The sequence below is a fragment of the Chlorocebus sabaeus genome, chromosome 18 (assembly GCF_047675955.1).
Source record: "Chlorocebus sabaeus isolate Y175 chromosome 18, mChlSab1.0.hap1, whole genome shotgun sequence".
In the NCBI taxonomy this organism is placed as follows: Eukaryota; Metazoa; Chordata; class Mammalia; order Primates; family Cercopithecidae; genus Chlorocebus; species Chlorocebus sabaeus.
In genome coordinates this window covers 12,782,880-12,804,697 of record NC_132921.1, presented here as the reverse complement: position 1 = coordinate 12,804,697, position 21,818 = coordinate 12,782,880, and the positions used below count along the sequence as shown (strand labels likewise).

Sequence of the window (21,818 nt, the reverse complement as noted above, 5' to 3'; positions counted from 1 at the left end):
ATTCATTTTTGTGTGTATTGAGTGAATCTGGGAATATTCATTCCATTTCAGTTTCTTATGCTAATTATGATTGTCTACTCTGTGTTAATTGTTAGTAACATTTCTTTCAGTTATTTAATAAGCACTTGATTGAATTATCACATACATATATCTAGACACATACATATAAATATGTGAAATTATTTTTATATGTAAAATAATTTGACTTATAGTTTTATAGCTACTGGTATCATGGTTTGCATAAAGTAGTATGCATTACTTATTTACTTAATTTCAAAGGTTTATTGAGAACACAATGTTTTTGAAATTGTACTAGGCACTGGGCTGAACATGAAACTGTATCTAATTGCAGGAGACACCCCCAGGATATGATGGGAACATTGATCAGGGACACAAAAGCCAGACTGGAGCATTGATGGGGCAATGATTCAGTGAAGGCTCTCTAGAAATTTGAGTTATATTTTACAGTTTAAATTAATGTGGCACATGAAAATCAAAATCAAGAGTCAAAAAACTTCTACCAGAGGGTACAGATTCAGCCAAGAGTTGAATCCAAGAATAGCAATTTAGGGAACTGAAAGATTATCATGAGCAAATGTCAGCAAGAGGCTACACGCAGATCATGTGGGTGGGGACAAACAGTGAAAGCTCTTGAATGTAACCATAGAGCTTGCCACTCACCCTGTTAAAAAAGGCAACCCTTCGAATGAGGGAGAAATCAGAATAGTATTTTATAAAAAAATTATCAGGCAATGGATATTTAATGTGGTGAATGAATAAAAAGCTTTTCAATCTTCAAAACTCTTTTTATTATGCAAATATGAAGTAGGAAAGGTAACATCTAAACCATATTTGCAAATATTTTGTCAGAACTGACCTTCAAGTTTATTATGCACCTGATATTTGAAGTCGTAAGCAGAGAGATGCAGAGTAATAAGATTTTCCTCTGCAACAATTTGCTCAGAACAGTTTATTATTATGTTTTTTAAAAAACCAACTAAGTCTTCCTGTGTAGTTTAGAAGAAAAAATATGGTTGAGCAAGATTTCTGTTTTTGTCCTAAATTATTTCAATAAAGAATGTGAAAATCAGGGAAAAATACCTGCCAGATAAAGAAACCAAGTTTATGATTCTAAAATCCTAAAAGCATGGCCATGTTTAGCACCTACATTCATTATATCCCACATCAATCTATTAAGTGATTATGATCACATAAAACATATACAACTGAAGACCTCAACTTTCCCAGGCCTGCTTTATTTGACAGTTTTACTGGAGTATCCATGGTTTTTGAAAGTGAACATTATATTGAATGAATATATCATGGAAATAATTTATTCTTTTTAATCACTATTGAATTGCAGCTTCTTTAGGAATGAAACTCTTCAGTTTAACAGAAATATTTTTGACTTGATAAGGAGTATGTATTCTTAACTTTGATATGTACATTTTTCATGTCAAAATATACTGGTTTTAAAACTTATGTTGCAACTATCTTTGTATATTTTATTTATAATATAAGTTTATAAAAAATACAAACTTTGAAAGCTAGCTAACTAACTTTTGGTTCTTTATTACAAATATAAAGTATATAAAATGATTTTCTTCACTCTTACTAATTTAACATATTTATGTCCTTTGTAAATTATTTTAGTTTTTTTGCACTTCATTTCTACCTTCATTATCTTAGAAGAATAAAAGTAAAAAATACTACAATTTGTTCACTATAACACTAGGCTTTTTGTATAAAAAATTTTAAAGGGGATAGTGATTGTTATAATTATTATCATAAATCACAGACTAAAATTGGGATTTAAGTTCAAATTGTAAAATTAAAATTTTATCCTAGGGCTATATAGTTTAATACAGGAAGCATCATTATGTTTTATTTCACATTTTGATACTTTTAATACTTCACATTTTTTGCCAATTAAAACTTAAAATATTGGTAGATTTTTCTCTTTCTCTCTCTCTTTCTGTATTTATTTCTTTGACACTGACAATTGATTTACTAATTAATACTACCTCCAAATCATGCCTCTGAAAATATATTTAGCAAAAAATGATAATAAAAAATAGTATGTCTTTAAGTTTTTCATTAATCCACCCTGCTAAGATTTAGATAAACTGCTATTTTTAAAAAGATAGAACTCTTTAAAACATTTAAATATATTTGATTTTATACATTTAAATGTAACTACTAAAAATATAAGCAAAGGAAAGTTAGCAGCAAGTCCTCCTAGTGTTTTCCTGGCTGGATTCTAAGTTAACCATTATCGGTACATTTGGAAAGCTTGTGACTTTTTTTTTTAATGGATCAAATGATCATTTAGCATTTGAATTTTTAGTCGATTAGAAATGCATTCAACTGTTCCTTTGGTGAATAAGCTCAGCAGATATCAGGTAATAAATGCTTTAAATGTGCTAGTAGACATTTCATTTATCTGAATAATAGGTTTATAAGCCATTAATTTTGTAATTTGATCGAGTCTTAAAGATTCTCAAAGTCTTTAAAGAGGTGTTAACATCGCATTTAAGGTATATCTACCCTTGCCACTACATGGCCACTTTCCTTCATCAAATATGTCATGGTTTGGTTCTCAATTGCCTTATCTTAAATGAAAGATTGTGCAAAGACTTCAATTTTTTTTTACAGTTTGAGCCCTTAGTTTTCCAGGATACTGTGATAAAAATTATCAGCTAAATAGATAAATCTCCAGAACAGAAACTGTTCAGGTGATTTTCCAAGCTGAGATGCTGAAATTCATACACTGACAAACATGAATAAAATCTATACTCACTGACCTTTATTCCTCTGCCATATGCTTCAGATTCACTTCCGCGTTCTGTGGTATGTGTCTATGAACAAGATTTCTCCTTTCTTTATTTTTAATTAAGTTTATCTGACCCTTGCACTAGCTTGAAATGGCAGTTCTTACTCTGACTAGAAATGTTTTACTTATCTCACTCCACTTAGAGTGCTTTACTTATTCTTCGAGCTATTTAGTCTTTCAAAAAAATTCACTTATCAAATATGCCTAAGACACTGGAAACAAAATTCTGAGATAAAATATTGACAGTTTCTACAGTAAGGGAAGTTTCAGCCTAATATTTGTGTAATTCATGAAACCGTTAATTACACAATAGATCACTGAACCATCAGTAATGCTACAAGTGAGAATGCATGATACTTTAAGGTTATATTGCCTACTTTGGGAAGATGAAGGACCAGATTCTCGAGGAGTAATCATTGAGTTAAGTTATAAGGAAAGAAGAGGAATTAACCAGAGAAGGAGGAAGGAAGGTCAATCCAGGAAGAGAACATGGAATCCAGAAAGCCAAGGACCTGAAATGCCCTGTGTTTTGGAGCAGGGAGAATGAAGATAATGTATGTGATGATGCCCATAGTACAGTCTGGATTCAGATCCTTTAGGAGATATCCAATATTTTGGCCTTTACACTGAAGAGTAATGCAAGTAACTATGTAGGGAGGCATTGGTAAGACTTTCAAAACTTTGAAGACGTTCAAAATGTTCAAAAGCTCAGCCTGCCTAAGCTAGAATTGATGTGAGAGTGCTTCCCATAGCCTAGGTAGGAAATAATGGCCTTTAAAACCAGAATAGTGGCAGTTTACATGGGTGCATGCAGATGAAGTCTAAGAATAATCAGGAAGTGCATTTTCAGAACTAGGTTTTTGAGTAGCTATCAGAGGACACTAAGATGGAGCTGTCAAACAGTGCCTGCTGCGTCCCAGCTTGATGAATGTCATTCGATGTAATAGCGCATGACAAGGAAGAGGGCCAGAGTCGCATGAAAGCAGTTCTCCCTTTGGGCTTCTTCTTTTATGTTTATTTCCATCTAATATTCTTAAGCTTGTATTGCTGTGTACATTCAGATTACAGCCATATAGCCGTGTGCTGAACGATTATCTTACAGTTAGTCAGTTCAAGAAATACTTATAAAATCAGAGAGGCTGCTGCTGGAAGTAAGAGTTAACAATTTTTGCCTTGGAATCTATGTATATTAGTGAATTTCTAAAAGTAACACAACTAGTAAGAACTCTAAGTAGGATTTAAATATTGGCAGATAGGATGTAGCCATTTTCTGTATTTTCTTCTATAGGCCGAAACATTTTGTAGCTCTTTGTGGAGCTACATGCTTTTTAAAAATCTGTACCAACAAATAGCTTTAGTTAGGAATTCTCTCCCTTTTCCAATCTCATCCTAAGAACTGTCTGCTGGGCTCAATGGTGTGCTGAATAAAGGACCAACAGATATGTCCAGGACCCATAAATGATCCCTTACATGGTAAAAGGGACTTTAGAAATGTGATTAAGCTAGGAATCACGCAGTCGTGAGATTAATCTAGTTCATCGGATTTGTCTGATGTAATTAAAATTTTTCTTATAAGACAGTAGCAAAGTTCATAGTAGGTCATGTGACATAAAAAAGAAGCAGAAGTTTGAAGTGAGACAAGGAAGGAGCTATGAACCAAGTCAAGCAGGCAGCCTCTGGAGGCTGTAACAGTCTTGGAACAGACTCCTTCCCTACAGCCTCCAGAAGGAATCAGCCATGTGTTTTCTTGATTTTAGTCCTATAAGACTCATTTAAGATTTTTGATCTCCAGACCTATAGGCTAATACATTTTTGTTATTTATTTATTTATTTATTTGTTTGTTTATTTAGAGACATAGTCTCGCTCTGTTGCCCAGGCTGGAGTGCAGTGGTGCGATCTCAGCTCACTGCAAGCTCCGCCTCCCGGGTTTACGCCATTCTCCTGCCTCAGCCTCCTGAGTAGCTGGGACTACAGGCGCCGCCACCACGCCCGGCTAATTTTTTTTGTATTTTTAGTAGAGACGGGGTTTCACCGTGTTAGCCAGGATGGTCTCGATCTCCTGACCTCGTGTTCTGCCCGTCTCGGCCTCCCAAAGTGCTGGGATTACAGGCGTGAGCTACCGCGCCCGGCCTCATTTTTGCTATTTTAAGCTTCTAAGTTTGCAGTAAGTATCTGCAGCAACAATAAAAAAATCAGTGTAGGGTCTACCAGATTTCTAACTTGTTAGTGCTTGCATATGGACATGTAAAACTAAATTTAGCACCCACTCCTTCCTACCCATCACCACTGCAAATTGCTAATCTTCTCAGTATCGTTGGTATCATCAATGACACTAACTCTCTCAGTTGTGTGTATGCTTTCTGTTTCATTTATATTTCCAGCAAAAAGTCTTGAGACGCTTTTCCTTTTTTTAAAAAAATATATATATTGTGCACTTCATATTCTCTACTCTAAAATATCAGAAGAGAGAACACAAATGACTGTCTTTTTGTTCTTATACGGTATTCAGGGCCAATATTAACCTGTTTCACAGAGATTTCCTTCTGAGTTCTTCTGTTGTGGCCGTAATGGGCTTTGTGTTGCTCCCATTATCTGCACTATTTGTTTCTCTTTTATTTTTTTTTGCCTGCTGATTTCACTCTATCTCCTCTTTAGCCATATTCATCATTATATTACATTCAGGGGACACATAATAAATAATTTGTTAAAAATATAAGTAAATGAAATGTTTTTAATAAAAGTTCAAGATTAATTTCTTCCAAGATGCTTCCTCTGACCCAATATATTATTTTATAACATCATTATTAGTATTATTGTATATATTTTATTATTTAATCTTTATTTATCTATATTCAACTGTTTGAAGTTTTTCTTTTCTGTCCAACTCAGCTGTTTTTCCATAAAAGTAGCATGCAGCAATACTCTATATTCATATTCACTTTCCTAAATATATTTATTAATCACATATTGTGTGCAAGGTGCTAACGATGTGCGATAAACAAGACAGATACCATTCTTCTCCTCATGAAATTTGAAGTATGTGCTTTCCTTTGGTTCTATAACTCTAGAATTTATATAGTGGTGAATTTATTTCCCAGGACTGCCTTCATAAATTACCACAAACTAGATGGCTTGAAACAACAGAAATTTATTCTCTCACAGGTCAGGATGCTAGAGGATCAAAATACAGGCATCAGCAATCTCGGTGTCTTCGGAAAGCTCTGAGCGAGAGTCTCTTCCCTGCCTCTCTCCTGGCTTCTGTGGCTGCTGGCAGCACTTGGTGGTTCTTGGCTTACACCTGTACCACTTCAGTCTCTGCCTCTGTCATCGCACTGACTCTGCCTGTGTGTCTCTGTATTCAGGTACTGTTTTACTCTTCTTATGAGGACACCAGTCAAACTGGATTAGGGCTCACCCTAACTCAGCATGACCTCATCTTAACTTGAGTCCATCTGCAAAGACCTTATTTCTAAATAAGGTTCACAGATCCTGGGGTTTAGGACTTGAACGTGTCTTTTGAGGGGACACAATTCAACCCACAACATATGTTTATAATCTCTAGTAAATAAGACATGTCAATGTTTGCTCAACTTCCAAGCACAAAATAAAAGTCTATGAGAACAAATACATTGCCAGAAATTATAGAAGCAACTATTTAGACAAAGCAGAAATGCAAATATTGAGGCCAACAGTACAGATTCTCACCTGATATTTGATTGAACAATCTATTAGTAGTAGTTTGTTTTCCTGTGTAACAAATATACATTTGTTTTTTCTTTCTAACTGAGTGGATCATGTGGACCTCAGTTTTGTAAGTCCCTATTTTAACAATTTCTACATCACCCATTTGTACAATATTTCTTTAATTTTTTTCTCAATATAAGCAGTTAAAATTGTTGTAAAAGCAAGTAAAATAAATGCATTTTAAAAAACATCAAACTCAATATTTGTTTATATATGCTAAACTTCCAGAAATATCAATTTAAATTTGCATAAGAAATTGAGCCAAAATTTACTAGAATATCTGGTAACATTAAACAGTCTAGGAAAGAAAAAAATGCAATTAAAATATTTAATTATAGTAGATTATCAATAACAAATATGTTTACATATATAGGAAAGTATATGGAACATTTGAAATGAAAAATGAAGCAAAACCATAGATACAGAATATATAGAATAATACAAAAATATTAGATATTACTCAAGGAAAATTAATTAGAAAACTGTTAACTGGAAGGCTATAAATTATTATAAGGAATCCACGAAGAACTACTGAATAGAAAATAATATATAGAAATAACTGAAAAATTGACTAAAGGCCTAGCATTTAACACGAGTTTACTGTTGAGCTATATCTACCCTTAACAACAACTAAATGATAATTTAAAAATTCTAGATACTGGGAAAAGAGAAAAAAAAACCCTAATTTATTTTTAGAAGTATAGTTTTAATAGGAAAGCCTGTAAAGAATAAAAAATAAAGGAAAGATATAGCCCAGTCTTCCTAGAGGATGTATATCTCAAAGTCCAAATCGAATATAAGAAAACTCAATTCAAGCAGGAAAATAACAGAATACAATATTGTAATTTTGGTTGACTAGTGTGCTTCAATATCATAAAATATATTATATATTTAATTGTATCACGTAAATTAAAATATATAAACTACATATTTATAACAATATATGCCGGTTATTGTTAACTAAATCTCAAGTGAGCTATAAATATAAAGATACTTTTTGAGTATGGTGAAAATCATTTCGCAAAATATAACAGCAAGCATCTTTCAAAACTGGGAAATGATAATTAAGAAAGTAATACCGTCACCATTTTCAAAGTAATTTCATACACCATTGTTGTATGAAGTATACAAAATAAATTGAGATCAAAATTTATTTCAATAAATATTAGAAAAAAGACTAATACTCTAAGGATAAATTGTATTAATGAGTACCTAGAAAAGCCAGAAGACTCTAGTAAAGATTAACAGAATTAATAAGTAGTTGTGATAAAGTGACAGAGCATAATACCCCCAAAATCATTAGCTGTAGTGGTGTTAAAGAGTTGTACTAGTATTAACTAGCTGGAAATAGCTAGCTCAAAATAAAAGAAAAAATAATGAAATATTTAAGAATAAGTTTAACGTAAAAGTAAATAAACTCTAATTGAATAATATTATAGTACCTCATTGGAGCATATAAAACATGATCTTCAGAAATATTATATTATTGATTGGGATGTCATAATATAAAAACGTCAACTGTTACAAAATCAATATATTAATTTAGTACACTTAGAAGAAGTATCCTAAGGGTTTTGTTCTTATTGCATTTGTTCTTATTTTTGTTGTTTTGGCAATTGGACATTAGTTTACAGTGAATATGAAAGAAGATATATCCAAAAATATCCAGAAAATTTTGAAGAAGATTAATGAGGTTGGATTTGTCTTACTTGACATTAAAAAATAAACAATATGGTCTTACATGCCAAGAACAGACAGTGAATTAGACAGTAAGACAAGAAATAGATGCCATATGTTTAGGTGGGTGTTTGCATGTTTGTGTGTGTACGTAGTGTGTAGGGGAGAGAGGAGGCATTTAATTATATAGCTAACACAATATTTTATTTTATGACACTGCAAAGCCATCTTAAAGAAAATAAATATGAATTTCTATTTGTCTTCTTCCAGAAGAGTAAATTCTATTCTCATTAATTCTTTATACATGTGAAATAAAATAGCATTTGTTTCCTTGGGTGCAAGTACCAGGTATCAGCATTGGCCTCACTATGGACAATCATGCTGGATGAAATATATGAAAATATATAAAATGTCTTCATAAGTGCATTAGAAGAAGTGGAATAAGGCTTGAAAACTGCTGAGAGTGGATGTTAAGTGTTCTTTCCACAAAAAATGATAATTATGTGAAGTAATTAGATAGATTTAACTATCCCACGCTTCAAAAAATCCTGTTGTACCTGAAAAATATATACAATTTTATCTGTCAATTAAATACTAAATAAAATTAAGCATCATTTTAAAAAGATGAAAAATAGCAGCTAAAAATAAGATAAAAACTGAAACCCCAGACATCAAAGCTGGTTTTGCATTGAAGACATTTGCTGAATTAAAAAACGTGAACTTTAACTTTTATTACTTTGTAAATTTCAGTGGCGAGAAGACAAGGCCAGAGCCAATTTAGATTACAGAAAGCCAAGAAATATACCCATGCAAAAACGGTAGTTAGGTGAAATTAAATATTTTTCAGTAAGCGACACCTGGCAATTACTTATCCACAAAGAGGAAAAAACGTGAAAATGTTCCTGTGCCTTATATATTATGCTCAAATCTGTATTTCAAGTAGATTTCAGATTTACGCAGGAAAGAAAAAACTATAAAAACCTTGGGTTAAGATACAGAAAATTTTAGGATCACATGGAATGAAAGTATTAAAAGTCAGGTTGTAAGAAAAGTAGTCAAATTAGATTGAATTTAATTTAAGAACTTCTATTCATCAAAATACACTGAAGAGTGAAAGATGAAAGAAAAAAGAAAGAAGGAAGGAAGGAGGAAAGGAGAGAGGAAGGAAGGAGAGAGGAAGGAAGAAAGGAAGGAAGGAGGGAGGGAGGGAGGGAGGGAGGGAAGGAAGGAAGGAAGGAAGGAAGGAAGGAAGGAAGGAAGGAAGGAAGGAAGGAAGGAAGGAAGGAAAGGAGGAAGGAAGGAAGGCAAACAATACAAATCAAGAAGATGGAGACACACTTTCTACTAAAATATGTCCCAAATTCATGCGGTACTTTACAGATGAGAAACACAAAAATTAATTGTGGAAATACTCTCATCTGCTAATCCACCCTTGGTCAGTTCCTTCCCAGGCACTCTGGCTGCCTCTTCACTGTTGGAACATTCTTGTTAGGTGTCAAGGCCGTTTTAAGTAAGTCAGTAAGACTCAAACTATAAAGGAATCTGTAGATACCTTTGACTGCTCAATATGATTGAATAAAGGAATAAATACATGAATAAATCAATGAATGCAAAAATATAACACAAACTCAAAAAACAAGTGGAAGATTGGAATATTTGTAAATCAATTTAAGATAAAGTATTAATGTCATTAAATACAGAGGGCTATTATAACATAAAAGAACATCTATCAAATAGCAAAATGAGTAAAAGGTATGCTTACTCAACTTTCATACATGCAAGTCCAAAGAGGAAATTAAAAAAAGAAAATTATGCTCAACCTTCCATGTATCTTGCAAAATGCAAACGCAGGTAAGAATAAAATGCAATTTCTCCACAGCTAGATGGACAAGATCAAATAGGGTAATATTCCTTGCTCTTTCAAATTTGGGGTGCATGGCATTGATATAAGGTAGAAATGTGAATTATTTTAACTTGTTTTGGGGGGAGGGAAGCAAGCCAGAAATATGTATTTACATAAAACATATCATTTCATCCAGATTCCTTGTCAGGGTAATGCTTCTCATAGAAATAGAAATTCAGGATATATGAATAGCATCCGTAAGAATTGTGGCATTATTTGTGGATGCAAAAAAATTTAAAGTTATATAAGGGTGCATTATTAAATCTGTTGAATAAATGTGGCCCAGTTAGACAATGGAAGATTAATCAGTCATTAAAAATAATGCATTAGAAGTATGATCATTGTGGGAATTCCATAACATATTGAGAAAAATGAAAGGTAGTAAGGTGTACATGCAGTATATTCTCATAATTACAAAACAATAACAAAAGAATAACGTTCATACACAAGTAAGTGATTTGCACGTGTATGGGGAAAATAATGAAAGACAGAAAAAATAGTTTTATTTTTTGTCTTTTTAAAAATTGATTAGGTGTTTGACACAAAGCAGGGTGGCTGCAAATAGACAGGCAGGTGGTAGAACAGATTAAAAGAAGAAAGATCAGACTTTTCTTGTAGTTTCCACAGCATCTAACATGCAGTCAAATGGATAAAGCATACATAAAGTATTTAAGTTAACTGCAGAAGGGAAAAAGCTATCAACAGTAATATAATGTATACATATTGAATATACACATAGGAGGGAATCAGTTTACACAAGTTTAAACTAATTTTAAAATATAAAATTCCATAAAATGTGTCATTGTATTTTGGTTATCTCAAATGAGCATCTATAAAGATTTGTTTTATTAAAAAAATAGATACCACAAGATTTTGCCAGATAATTTAGCTGTGAAAAAGAAATCCCTTAGGGGCCAATTAGCTTTGATCTATTAGTTCTATGATGAAAAATTTTGCTATAAGACTGAGACAGTCTCAACTATGTCACAACCATATGATCTAGGCATAAAGCAGAATTCATGAGGGCATAAGATGCAAAACCGATCCTTTACTACAAGATGAAGAAGGCAAGAAAGACAGGAAAGAGAGGAAGGAAAACAAAATAAAAGCAATCCACCATGATAACAATAAGAGGCAATGATCGATGAGTTTTTGGTATGATAGCAAGTGTCTTTAAGAGCAAAATATCTATTACCTGATCCTTTTTCCAAAGAAAAGTTTGAATTGATACTGTTACCTATATTACAATATTCAATATAAGTAATTTGTCTTACATTACAGTCAATAAAGGGTAGAATAGGATTCCCAGGCTGTTGACTCTAAAGTTGGTGAATTTAGTCCCTATGCCATAGCCATGACACGGCGATACTGCCTGCTTTCCTTTTGTATGTTTTCAAAGCTGCGCTAGTATTTTCTTAAACTAACTTACTTGATTTTTAAGTTTGTGCTTTTGAACTTCCCCATAGCTCCCATGGCATACACTTGTGTGTATGCACAGGAGGCATGCACAAATACACACACACACACACACACACACACACACAGGTTCTATTCCCCACTACCCCAGCAATAACCACTCTTAACATTTTGAGATATATTCTTTTAGTCTTTTTAAAAAAATCAGTGAGTGGTTAAACTTGATGGGCTTTCCTTGTAATTAACTGTCATTGCACAGGAAGCCAGGCCCTGGAAGTCTGGAACAGCACTAGACACTTGTTGATGGAGACCTGTACTTAGTAAAAGTCCAGAGCAGTAAGTCTTCAAGGGGAATACAGGACAAAAAGAACCCCGGAAAGAAGGGGGCTGGGTAACCAAAGGACAGCTTGAGAGCCCATAGTGTTGGTGGGCAGTTGGACATCAATATCTGGAAGTAAAGAAATTGCAGAAAAAAGAGCACGGTAACTCCGGATGCTTTCCAAAAGCAACCCTCACTTTTACACAGACTGAAGTTTAACCTACTATTAAGTCACTGAATTAACAGACCCAAACATGAAAACCAATGAAACAACAAAACTGGATAGTATCTTTGTCTAAGAGTCATTTTGATAATATTTTGAAGATTAGAATTTCTCTGTAGAAGGGAAATCAAACTTTCCTTTTCCATACCCATGCCATCTCATATTTAAAAATGTATGAAGAATTATGTCTATTTTCTAATGTCAGAAAACCAAAGATAAGAAACATTACAAATAGGGCTCTTATTTCCTTGTTAAAAAGCAACAATGAATTTTTGGAAAATGTAGTATAATCCTTATATCAAGTTTCTCGGTGACATAATGGATCTCATGTATCTTCCAGGAATATTACACTTCTTTTGACTGAATCTGTTGCTTCTACAAAAGCCTCTTGGAGTGCAGCTTTGTCATCTGTTAGTTATCATCTTTAAAAATTTTATTTTAGTCCCATTTCTGTTCACTGGTGAGATATTTGTTCTACATTCACAGTGTCTGTTACTCATCTACTAACTACTCATCCTCCCTTCTGCCACTGTCCTGTTAACTGTCAAGAACTCTGGGAAGCTACAGTAGTCTCCCCATAATTTTCCTTAGCTCTCATCTTTCCCTGCCTTGAGTACACTCTGAGTGTACTGCTGGAGCTACCAGATCAATTGACTGCCAGATCAATTTCCTGAAGACCAGTACTTATTATATCACTTCTCTATTTGAGAAGAGCCAAAAATACTTAATGACTACCCACTGCCTATAGAATGATGCTCAGATATGTCAGTCATATTTCCATGCTCTGGAATCAACAACCTATTGAATTTTTTTCTCATTATTTGCTATTACGTGGAACAGACACTGGTCATACTCAACTGTAAAATATCCCAGCTGAAAGGTGAAATTTTTCTGTGTGATTTTTGATCCAATGTTCTATATGTCTGAAATATCTTTTTAAAAAATAAAACTGTTATGCAAACACTTCTCCCTAACTCAAATTCCATGTGAAACATAAATCTGAATTTATATTTCTAAACTGAAAACTATAGATTCCTCCTTTAAATTCCTGCATGTTTTAATCTATACTCATTATATTACATAGATCTAACTAGTATTATAATTAGTACATATTCCTGCATGTATTATTCAAAAATACATTATAATTTTTATGTTTATATATTACCTTCTGAGAGTTTGAATACAAAACAATTTATATATCACTTTATTTATGTATCCCTTAGAATCAGCAGCAAAATTTCTTGCACATATAATCAGTAAATATTTGCTGAGTAATTGAATGAATCAAGCAGGTGAATACCCCTCCTCATAACTACACTGGTTGCTATAGACCAAATAGTTTAAATGCAAAGAAAACCAATTTGCATCAGCCTATATATAATAGGCAAGAAACAAAAGTTCACTCTTCTGTACTGTATTAGGCTTTCAACCCTATGCATCAGCCCTGGAAGAGTAATAACATCAAACAAGAACCTATGAGTTTTTTACCTCAGCCCTTTCCTAGTGTGGCTGCTTGCATGAAGTACAAGACCACATTCCCAGGTTGACTGAAATCCCTCCCGAGACAGCTGCAGCCCAGGCCATGACTCTGATGTTGTGAAGTCTGATGCTCCTGATTCTGATCACTGTTTCACTCCTGCTTCATCAAATTTGCCTCTTACGTGCATGCTCTGATCCATAGTGCTGCCTAGGTTTGGTACTTGCAAATATATTTTCTAGTTCTTGTTTGTAATAGGAAGGCAATGATTATCTGTGAGACATTCATAGAGGACATTGTACCTTTTATGGAACTATTACGTTGGTGCAAAAGTAATTGTGGTTTTAATAGAAAACTTGGTAAGGCTGTTTTGGAGTTTATATTACGCATTTACAATGTTAATTGGTCAAACCTCAAGTCACAGTGAGGAGAGAAATATAAAGAAAGACAGATGGGGATTTGGAAGTATGGTGTGTGGAAGTGGAAGATGTTGATGATAGGGTTAGGAAAGTATTCTTACAGAAAAGAGATTATTTTTCCCCTTAATTAGCTTAAGTTCTTTTTTATAATCAATGAAGAAAATTATTGATCCTGATATTATATTTTCTGTCTCCTCACCTGTGTCACAAGAGTCTGGGACAAAAGTCTGAACAAAAGTCTGGGATTATTGGGAACGTCATATGGCATTGTTTGATTGCTTTTCCTCAAGTTTAGGTTTATCCTAGTCTAGGGCCTAGTAGGGATTTATGTCTGATGGGCCTTGACTAGAGACAGATGACCTGAAGTTCTGTAACCTGCTTCCATTTCTTGCTTTCTGCCTCTCCAATTTCCTTCTTTCTCTCAATTAAAATGTGTGTTTCCATCATACGCACTTAGTCCTTTGCTATTCATGTGGAACATATTATAAAATGAAAAAGACTGTCTTTGATCTTAAAAAAGAACAGCCTGGAAGGAAAAAATGTTACCAGGCAATTACCTGGTAAAAATAAGTTATAGTTAGGTTGCTGACTTCCCAAGAGAAGGCGTTGTCTGAGAAACATTCCCCGGGGCTTGAACTTATTTACCAAATGTGAACAATGGGAAAAGGTAAGAGTTCACAATTTATTCCTAGCTGAGGTTACATTAAGATCATTTGGGATATAGATATGGATATATAGTTATATATTTAGCATATATATGCATGTAATGTATGTGTATATATATGAAGTCACATACTCCTATATGTACATGTGGCTTTAAATATGTATGTAATATGTGTTTGTTTGTGTGTGTACAAGCTATATGCACACTATATACACAAACTAAGTAGATTTGGCTGAAGCGTACCATCAAAGAAGAGCTGGATTTGCAGTTGATACTTTCCTGGTCAACTGTATTTTCAAATGTCATGCCTTTGCACAGCATATTACTATGAAAAGTCAACCGTGGTGATAAGTGTTTTCTCCTTGAAACAGGTGAGTTGTCATTGATAGTAGAAATTTATTTACTCTGTTTCAATAACACAGAGGACCTGTGTGGAATTGTGATGTTAATATGAATGTTAGAGGCCAGACATGGTAGCTCACGCCTGTAATCCCAGCACTTTGAGAGGCCAAGGTGGAAGGATTGCTTGAGGCCAGGAGTTCAAGACCAGGCAAACCAGCTTGGGTAACATAGTGAGACAAAAGAAAGAGAGAAAGAGAGAAAGAGAAAAGGGAGACAGAGAGAGATAGGAAACATTTTCCTCTTCCTATTGTAATTCAAAAGTTTTGTATTTTTGGTTCTCACTGAGAAATCCTCCCGGAATCCACATATAACATCAGAGGGATGAGGGACGTGGGACCATCTTTGCTGCACCGTTTGTTGCCCACTGGTTATTAGCTTCGATGCGACCACTTCGGTTCATCTTCCTTCCTTCATCATCCCTGGCCTCCCTCACAAGCTGAAATAGCTGTGAGTTAAAATAGCTTTCTCAATTACAGGAGGGCTATTATTTGAGCAAGCCTATCTCATTTCATGATCCAAATTTGATTTTGTTTCACTTTATTCTCATTTGTATTTGATTCATAAATTGATGATCTTCTACAATGGGCTAAGATTTGATCATGTTATTTATAGTCCTGTCTCTTTTTATTTTGGGGGCTTTTTTATTACTCTTTAAAGTAGCAGTTACCCTGGATTTTCCAATTAAATGTGTTTCAATTTCAAATCCTTTTCTAGTTCTTGAAAACATAAGGGACCCCAAACCTAACATATGTAACCAAATCATGCTATGATTTGCCAAAAGGAATACATCATCTTGCTGGAATTTAGCTGCTATGGCCAAGATGTGTACTCCCTTTTTATAACATAATTTCCTTTTATGGTTTTATATCTACTTTTTTTTTCTTAAATCATACAAGCAGTCTTTTTATAATTGTTAAAAAAAAAACCGATATAATTATTCATTTCGTCAAGCTTAAGATTATGCTATAAATTTGACATATTACTTTCTAAGTAGGAGTTTGCTTGGTTAACTCAATTATAGTCTGTTTTATAACACCTGTATTGTAGGACAGGTGTTGTTATGATTACTGGCACAAAGAAAATTACCACCTTCAAAAAAGTAAATTATTAAGATGATACAGTGCCATGAACCTCTTCTGTAGTCCCACCTACTCAGGAGATTACGGTGGGAGGATCCCCTGAACCCAGGGGTTCAAGACACCCTTGGCCACACAGGGAGATCCTGTATCTAAAAAGAAAACAAAATTAAGAAGGTAAATTTTTTTGTTTATACATTTCAGTGAGATCTCATAGATCTAGTCTCAGAGAGTTCTCACAACACAGTGGTTGCTGGATAATAAGCGTTTATCAGGCTGCGCAAATCACAAACAACAGTAATTTTATATACTGAAAAAGAATATTGGAGAACAAAAATAGATCTAATAAAATGTTGTTTCATGAAACCCAATGTATTTACTCACTCGTCACTTTAAGTAGCTCCTAAAAATTTTGAATGCAGTAAACGAATCACATATGTATGAAGCCTGAATTACCAATAGAAGTTGCATTGTTACAGCACATTTTTAAAAATTATACACATTTTACCATAAATTTTATATTAAAAAATTCTTCTTGGTCTTATAATTATTTTTTAGTAATTATTACCTTGAAAAATGCCACGAAAACAAAAACAGTGATCTCTGAAACATAATCTGCTTTTTATATATAATAATAAATATGGAGGTGGCTTTAAAACCAGTTAAATTTGAAATATGCTTCACTTATGCAGATTAGCTCCTTCAATACATTTTTGCTTTGGTTATGTTGCAATAGTACTGAAATTTTGAAAATACTCAGAAACAGTCAAAATTTGATCAACCCTGCTAACTTTTCAAAAGCCTTTGACCAATAATCAGGTAATATGCAATTTGTTTTGATCCCTAAATGGAACTAAATGGCACCAAAGGCAGGTTACTTTCCTTTATGGAGTGTTAAAAAGTGTATTAATATTTGCATGTATGTATGTACACATATACATGTAAATATGTGCTTCTACTTATTTTACTATCTTAACTAATTATAAGATAAAATGAGCAAGAAGAATTTTAAAAATATCCTCATTAACAATATTTGTAACCGTAATTTTAGATACGTCAGTAACCATGATTTTAACTACATTCTTTGTGATGTACCAGATGTTCAAACAGCACACTTTTGTATTTATTTAGGACTTTGTATTGTAAGACGTAAATTTTAAGTGCTTCTTTGACATCTGTAAGCACCACTGGGCCCCAGAGGCCTTGCCATGAGTTTTCCTGCTCTAGTTAGACATGCCCTCACACAACAGGGCAGACTCTCCACCCAGCTCAATCAACTGTATCTCACCTGGTCCTCAACAAAATGGGTTTCACTTCCTTGCCACCGTATAAAATTTTTTAAATAAACAAATTTCATTCTCCTAAGAGAATCAAAGGTTATTTTACCCTCTTGTTACTACAAAGCCTGCCTCCCACAGCCCTCATGATTCATTCTGCATCTGAATGAACCTTGTGGCTCTGCATGGCATATAGCATCCGTCTCCCATATCCTGTGAATATGTCATTAATAAGACATCATCAGTCCCCTCTGACCACTGTTGGTTTCCTGTTTGGTCATCTCATACTATTTACCAATGTGGGATTCCTCCTTCACCAGTAGGGTGAATAGAAGGTGATCAGAACAGGCTGATCGTTGGCTCCCCAGATATTTTTGAAAATGTAGGCCTGAATAGAAGGCCACTTTATCTTCACGAGGAAGTCAGCAAAGCAAATGTTTACAGGTAATTCTAATTTTTGTTCTCCCTTCTGTTTCTATGATGGGAGTGACATGTAAAATTGATGGTCAAAGTTCTAAATTCCTATACTCTAAAACATGACCAAATAAAATGATTGCTTTGTAATCTGGAAAAAATTAACATAGGTTGATACTAATTATCTATCACAATCATAAAAATCATCTCATTGAAGTACTCATTTACTATTCAAATTTTAGCCCAACAAACACAACGAGGAATTCTGTGAGGCAATTTGGGTGAACCATTAAGTCCCGTATGATTGTGTGTGATCACCTGATTTACAAGGTTGCTCACTGCTGTGGTTTGAGTGTTTGTCCTACCTGAAACTCAAGTTAAACCTTCATCTCCACTATGGCAGTATTGAAAGGTGGTGCCTGTAAGACGTGATTGGGTCATGAGGACTCTGCCCTCATGAATGGACTAATCCATTCATGGAATTGACAGAATAATGGGTTGATGGATTAATGGATTATCATGGGAGTAGGACTGGTGTTTTTACAAAAAAAGTAAGAGAGGCCAGAGCTCCAAGCTCAGCCCCCTCACTGTGTGATGACCTGTGCTGCCTTGGCCTTTGCAGAGTCCCCGCCAGCAGGAAAGTTCTCACCTGATGCAGGCCCTGAATCTTGGGTTCATCAGCCTCCCTATTTGTAAAAAATAAATTTGTTTTCTTTACAAATTATCCACTTTTAAGTATTCTATTATAAGCAACAGAAAATGGACTAAGACACAATGTCAGTTAAATTTTGGATGATGTAAAAAACAGTGATAAAGTTATTTTAAAATAATTGATCAGAAGCCATTTTTCTTCTTACATTTCAGGTATTGGGAAAAATAAGTAAATACACGTAGAATCTTCTGTTAAGCCAGTGAATCTTGTAAACAAATGAATAAAAGAATCAAACAGGGTTTTTAAAAAAATCAAATTACCATTAACCAGACTGTGTTGTACATAACAGGAAATCAACTTAGAGGTTAGGAAGAGAGAAATAAATTTCAATTTTTAAATAGCAAGGCAGGTACAATTCATTTCATACACGTTCTCAAGGTGAAATACGATATCAAGCAGGAGGCATTGACAGCACTATTGATATAGGTAATTTAGTCCAAATTCAGGTAGTAATCAGAATGGCCACCTGTGTGAGTTAATTGCTTTTATCTGAAGGAGAAACAAAATTTCCCACATCTCTCTAGAAGGCAGGTTGTTACAATGTGGAGCCAGGTGCCTGGGTTAAACTCCCTCAGAGACAGACAGGTTGGGATGCTGTTTCCCTTGATGTTTCCATTTCAAAGAGATGGCTCCAAGGTCTTCAAGAAAAAACATTACTGGGTTATAAGACTGCCAGAGGCTTATTTTGCTTTTTTAAAATGTTTATACACATCTCTACAGGAGAGAGAAAGAATTTACAATTACTAATTTTCAAAAGGAAATTAAGCAAAGAGAAAGGTGGTGAACCTCCTCATTTGACACCAGGGAAAATGCATTTAAATATATATATATATTCTATATATTTATATATTTTTGATATACAAATAATGTATATATAAATGATACATATAAATTATATATAAATGATTATATATACACACACACACACACTTATCCTTATTCAAGGCCGTACAATAATATGGTTTCCTTTTATCGTGTCTTGAATATATATAGGGGAATGCTTCGTCTTTTTTTATAGCAGATGGCAAGGGAGAGCACATCCCAAAGTGGTAGCCAGTCAGAGATCACCTCTCCTTTGCCGTCTGGAGACTGTTATCTGCTTTTCAAAGATACTATTTTTACCAATGCCAAGCTTGGTAAAATTCTTGAGATGTAATTCCGTCTAATCATAGATATCACTAGACAAGACTGGTCCTATGCCGTTTACAACAGAAATGTGGCCATTATTTTAGTAAGGATGGTTGAGATAATGCTGCATTATAAAATTAATGCTGGAGTTCTAGTAGATTAAAAGCAGTTTTTGTTTGTTTGTTTGTTCGTTTGTTTTTCTAGTTCATGCTTCATTTGCCATTGCAATTGGCTTAAGGGCCTCATTTTGCACTAGCACTCAGGAACTCACGATCATGGAGACTCCCACAGTATTGTAGCTGTACTAGCTGGAATATGTGACCTCTTTTGTTTACAGATCAGAAGAGATAAGTCTTTTCTTATACTATCTAGTTTAGAAGTGAAGTGAAGGCATACCTTCTAACTGCAGTTCTTTGGCCAGTGCTAGCCACATGGCCTCAGCTGAATCCTGCCTGGGAGATGTAATCGCACAGACTAGATGTGGAAGTCTCTTTTTCCCTTCTCAGGAAAAGAGCCACTTTTCCCAGGGACAAACCTCCATCCCTGCACAGCCTGTATACAGTGACTTGGGACAGCTTGATGAGAGGGAGGGTAAAAGATTCCAGCCTCTCAATTTAATTTCAACGTTTCTCAAGAGCCCTTATAGCTCCGGAGCTCCTCATAGGATGGCAGAGGCTGTTATGTGTCCTCACTCTCTGCTCACTCACCACTTCGCCACAGGAACTGATCTGGACTGCATTTCCCAATAAATTCTTTATAAGCAAATCTTTAATCTAGGGTCTGGTTCCCAGGGATCTTGACCTGTGGGCTACCACCTATATCAAAGTCACCGGATTGCTTGTTAAAAATGCAAATGACTTATCTTTATCCCAGGCCTATTGATTTAGAATATCTAGAAATGGAGGTTGGAAATCTGCATTGTTAAAAAGCACCGCAGAAAATTATTTTTCTCATTAAAGTGACACTAACAATGACAGTTGTAATTACCATGGTTATTCACAAAATTGAATAGTTGAAGTGGTGGGGGAAGATGTTCAGAGAATTAAAAAACCTTATGCAGGCTTTTGTGTCAAAATCATTTATGCTAACATAGAAACATGTTTACAAATGAACTTCATAAGGGATTGTCAAAGAAACCACTTGCAGCAACAAGGATTTAAGTCAACAGACCTTGCCATGTCTGTTGTCAATTACAGAAGCCAAATTAACATATTTAACATATTTTTGATGTCTCAGATCCCTGTCGCCTAAAACTTCCTACGTTAGCCGCTCATTTTCTTTGAGCTTCTGGGATTGTAAACCTGAATTGCCAATTGCCATTGCTGAGAAGGCAAATGAAGTTTCAAAGCTATTAGGCCACTTTGAGACTGATACTATTAAAGTGGATATGGAACGGAAGTCTTCCTTTCACATTAGAGGTAAATTGCTTTTTCCCTTCTCTTTGTTCACATCTTGGTAGAAACTCCAGAAGTCTTCTATCAAGAATTGAGCCATGAGACACTGCCTTGCAGGAAGCAAAAGGGAAAATGTGAGCCCGATATACATTTACCAGAATATCCTAAAATATGTTAAACCCAGTAGAAACGATCATGTAAGCTCTGTGATCAAAAGACATGACTATATATAAAGCCCCGTGTCTCTCAATCTGTTCATACACCACTGTCGACACTCATAACCCTGCCTAGCTGGGAACACAACAGTCATGTGGATCCAGGAACCAAGGGCTGGTTAAAAATGGTCCTATTGCATAAAACAAGGTCAAAAAACTGTTTGCACTGCACCGTAATGACTACTGTAAAACAAACAACCCGTACTTACTCAAAATTTTTAATATTTTATTCATCATTTTTACATTAATTTTGACTTTCTAAAATATTGCCTTTAATTACTGCTTTCTTGATGATTCTGTTTTCTGTTACCCTCTGAAATTTTGTGCCCAAGGTGAGTACCTCACTTGCCTTACTTTAATCTTAGCCCTACCATGAGGTATCATTGCTTTTATATACTGGCACTCACTTAATTATAGCTGTGAGTAGCCACAGATTTCTCATGTTTGTCTTATTTAAAAGCCAGAGTGATGCAGTAGAAAGAATATTAAATTGGAAGTGACAAAACTTGGGTAATAGTTCCATC

The 21,818-nt window shown here is 34.4% G+C and overlaps 1 long non-coding RNA gene across 3 annotated transcripts in view; it reads left to right on the top strand.

The window, feature by feature from the left end:
* Nucleotides 1–21,818, top strand: part of LOC103244131 (uncharacterized) — a 345,548-nt gene that overhangs the window by 48,976 nt on the left and 274,754 nt on the right. For all 3 annotated transcript variants that reach the window (XR_012089287.1, XR_012089288.1, XR_012089286.1), the window contains one exon: nucleotides 5,997–6,196. This is a non-coding gene — a long non-coding RNA (uncharacterized lncRNA). The remainder of the gene's footprint in view (nucleotides 1–5,996; nucleotides 6,197–21,818) is intronic.